Source organism: Penaeus chinensis, chromosome 41, assembly GCF_019202785.1.
Source record: "Penaeus chinensis breed Huanghai No. 1 chromosome 41, ASM1920278v2, whole genome shotgun sequence".
Taxonomy (NCBI): Eukaryota; Metazoa; Arthropoda; class Malacostraca; order Decapoda; family Penaeidae; genus Penaeus; species Penaeus chinensis.
This window is the reverse complement of record NC_061859.1, coordinates 17,163,481-17,168,480: the sequence shown is the minus strand read 5'-3', so window position 1 is coordinate 17,168,480 and position 5,000 is coordinate 17,163,481.

Below are 5,000 nucleotides of genomic sequence, written 5' to 3'. Positions count from 1 at the left end.
TAATAACAATAATGATAATAATAATAATAATGATAATAATAATAATAATAAATAGTACTACTACTAATAATGGTAATAAATCAAAACAATATCAAAAATAATAATGATAATGATAGTAATAATAAAAATATCAATAGAAATAATAATGAGAATGATAATGATAAGATATTATTAATAATAATGATGGTGATGATGATGATAATAATGATAATGATAATGATAATAATAATAATAATAATAATAATAATAATAATAATAATAATAATAACAATAACAATAATGATGAAAATAAAATATTTTTGATAATTACAATAATGATAATGATGATAATAATAATACTGATAACAATAGTAATAATAATCATAATCATAATCTTAATAGTAATAATAATAATGATAATAATGATAATTATAGTAATAATTATACTAGTAATAATGATAAGGATAATGATAATAGTAATAATGATGATAATAATAATAATAATAATAATGATAAAAATTATGATAATAATAATAATATTAATAATAATAATATTAATAATAATAATAATAATAATAATAATGATAAAAATATTGATAATGACATTGATAATGATAATAATAATAATAATAGTAATAATAATAATAATAAATATAATAATAATGATAATGATAATAATAATAATTGTAATAATGGCAATAATGATGATGATAATAATGAGGATAATAATGATAATAATAAGAAAATGGTAATAATAATAAGGATAATAACAATAATACTTATAGTAATAATACTAATATTAATACTACTAATAATGATAACAACAACAAGAACAACAGTAATAATAATAACAATAATAATAATAATGATAATAATAATAATAATAATAATAATAATGATAGTGGTAATAATAATGACAATTATATTAGTAATGACAATGATGATAATGATGGTGATAATGATGATTATATCATTAATGATAAAAAGATAATCATAACAATAATAATAAGAATGTTGATTTTGATAACAATAATAATGATAATATTAATGATAATGACAATAATGATAAAAAGAAGGATTGCAGTAAGAGTAAAAATTATAATGATATTAATTATGATAATAAAAATAATAACAAAATGACAATGATAATGAGAACAATAATGATAATAATGATAATGATAATAATATTTATAATTATAATGATAAAAATAATGATAATAATAATAAATATAAGGACGATGGTAATAACAATAATGATAACAATAATAGTAATGAAAATAATAACAATAATAATAAAAATAATAACAATAAACATAATGAAAATGATAATAATCATGATAATAATAATAAAGGTTAGGACGGTGCCATCCTTCGAGGGGGCTGATGGCCGTTACCTCGAGCGAATGCCCTCCCTTATAATCCTGGACCCTTGGGTAGGATTCGAACTCATGCACTGGGTGACCGACCTTTGACCTTGCTGCACCCAGGGCGATCGTATCCAGAGTACATAGGTCTAATTCCCTAGATGTAGATTATATGTCTGTTTGGTAAATATGATAAGTATTTATATGTTGTTTGTAAATAATTTTCAATGTATGTGTTGGTAATAAATAATACCGGTTTTGCACATAATGCTCAACTGGGGGTATTAACTCAAACTCCAAGAAAAACTAAGCAAAAATATTGAGTAAATATCAGTAAATATAATTGAAAATTGGCAAAGGACTTAATCGCCACACACACACATATATATATATTCTCTCTCTCTCTCTCTCTCTCTCTCTCTCTCTCTCTCTCTCTCTCTCTCTCTCTCTCTCTCTCTATATATATATATATATATATATATATATATATATACATATATATATATATATATGTATGATAAATATGATAAGTATTTATATGTTGTTTGTAAATAATTTTCAATGTATGTGTTGGTAATAAATAATACCGGTTTTGCACATAATGCTCAACTGGGGGTATTAACTCAAACTCCAAGAAAAACTAAGCAAAAATATTGAGTAAATATCAGTAAATATAATTGAAAATTGGCAAAGGACTTAATCGCCACACACACACATATATATATTCTCTCTCTCTCTCTCTCTCTCTCTCTCTCTCTCTCTCTCTCTCTCTATATATATATATACATATATATATATATATATATATATATATATAAACACACACACACATATATGAATATATATATATATATATATATATATATATATATGTATAAAGTATAAATCACAATTATATACAAACACATATTATGCATTGTAATTATACAGCAAACCGTATTGCTACATTGCAAATAACAAGCAACATTACCCTTCAAAGCACCAGAGAAAAGTAAAAAACAGAATTGCTTCTAGCACACGGGAGCTTCAGCAGGATAGGGCAAAGGTCAAGGGCTCTCCTTAGGGTGGTTTGCAGTAGCACATTTACCCCACAAGTTTTCTTGAACAGTGGCCCCAAATGGTAGTCTGAAGGTAGCCTGTTCTTATGCTGTCTTCATGACGTCACTTGACTCTTGACTAATTTTGGGAATTGGTCGTTTGTCATGGTTGTCATGCTTTGTCTTACTTCTCGTGCGTTTGTTTGTCATGCCTGACTGTGATGGAAGTGGAATTGGTGAGGCCAGGGGGGGGGGGGATGTGACAGTTGTAGTAATACTTATACTATGATGATGGTCAGTAATAACGGCTGTAGTAATTGTGATGACTTATACTAGTAAGGATGATGATAATGATAATGATAAGGAAAATGATGATACTGATGATGAAAATGATAATGGCTATGGTAATAATCCTAATCTTAATTCTATTATGAGTAGAATTTTATAGTAAGACAGGTATTAATGATAGTAATAGTAATATGAAAATATAAATAGTGATAATGATGATGATAATAATGATGATAGTGACAATACTAAAGATGATAATAATAGTAATTATAATAATAATGCTAATGATAATAACAATGTTAATAATACTATAATACCAGTAACATAAATAATAATACTATTATCATCAATATTATTACCATTGTTATTATTACTACGATTGTCATTATTACCATTATCATCATCATATAATGATAATAATTGCGATGGTCATAATGATAATAATAACATCAACTACAAAAACAACAACTATAATGATATCAAGAGTATTCATAATGATACTGCTACAGATACTAGTAATAATAATAATAATGATAATAATTATTAGTCATATAATCTAGGTATCACTTATAGCTTGAATCATTACTATGATTTCTATAATAGTGATAATGATAGCAACGATGATAATCCTGATAATAACAACAACAACAATAATGATAATAAAGATGATAATAATGATAGTAATACTAACAATAGTAATAGTAATAACAACAGTAATAATAACATAAATAAAAACAACAGTAATAATTACAATGACAATAATAATGATGGTAATAATCATATTAATATCAAAGATGAAAATGGAAATAATGATAATAATAGCAATAAATCAGCAATAATGATAACGAGAATGATGATGATAATGGTGATATTCATACTACTACTACTACTACTACTACTACTACTAATATTAATAACAATAATAATAATAATAATGATAATAATAATAATGATAATTGCAATACTGCTACTAATAAAAATGATAATAATAGAAATGATAACAATAATAACAACAATAATAATAATGATAACAGTAATAATGATAATGATAATAATAATAACAATAATAATAATGACAATAATAACAATAACAATGATAATAATACAATAAATGTAGTGCTAATAATAACAAAGAGATACAAGACAGGACAGGCCTTGTCGACCACAAGCCTAACAGAGAGGGGCGGCTGTGACAAGGCGATGCAACAGGGTGGCAACATAGCAGGGTATGGACACACACACACACACACACACACACACACACACACACACACACACACACACACACACACACACACACACACACACACATCGCTCTGCTACCAGGTTTTGAAATAGGCCACTCAATCCATCACCATTAACATCATCGCGTAGTTAATTAAGCCATTTAGGCACTGCGTTGCCAAGGAACACCTGCTTTTGCTAATTATGACCTACCTGTCCGATGCTCTCGGTTCCCTATGAATCCCGGAAACAACTCCGAAATTATCGCAAATTATTTGCGCAATTTGGCAATTAGCATTTTCGGAAACTCACAAAGAACGGCATGGAACATTTAATATACTGGAGGTTTTGCCAGAAGACGTGGAGTGGGGTTGAGGTTGAGAGAGAGAGGGACAAAGGGGATAGGAGAGACAGAAAGAGAGGGAGAGGTAAGGGGAGAGGCATTATATACAGTATATACACATAAGTGTATAGATAAATAGATTGATAGAGAGAGAGAGAGAGCGAGAGAGAGAGAGAGAGAGAGAGAGAGAGAGAGAGAGAGAGAGAGAGAGAGAGAGAGAGAGAGAGAGAGAGAGAGAGAGAGAGAGAGAGAGAGAGAGAGAGGCAGATAGAGAGCGGTGGAGACAGCCTTCAGCTACAGCCACCGCTATAGCAATAAAAATATTTTTTATTCCCGTAGAAAAAGTTCCTCCAACCTCTTCCACTTACTCCAACACTATCAGAGGCTGCGAATAGTTAAGCAAGAAACACCTCTGTGCTTATGTATTACGTTTGCCCTCAGCCTCTTCATCCACACTCAGCTATTTCATCTTTAATTAGTCCTTTTATCCGCAATAGTCTTTTATCTGTAACTAGTCCTTTTATCCGCACTTAGTTCGTTTATCTGTACTTAGGCCGTTTATCAACATTTGGCTTCTTATTTTGCTTTTAAACTTAAACTTAAATATCAAAATCGCGCGAAACGGATTCTGGAGCGCCTTCGGTTGTCGCGCAACTGTTGCGAGATCCTCGAGAGACAATACTGAGCCTGTGTTGCGCAACTTTATACTTGAATGTGTACGAGGCTTCTTTGCATCCACCCTTTTCTCCACTCATGGTCGTTTCA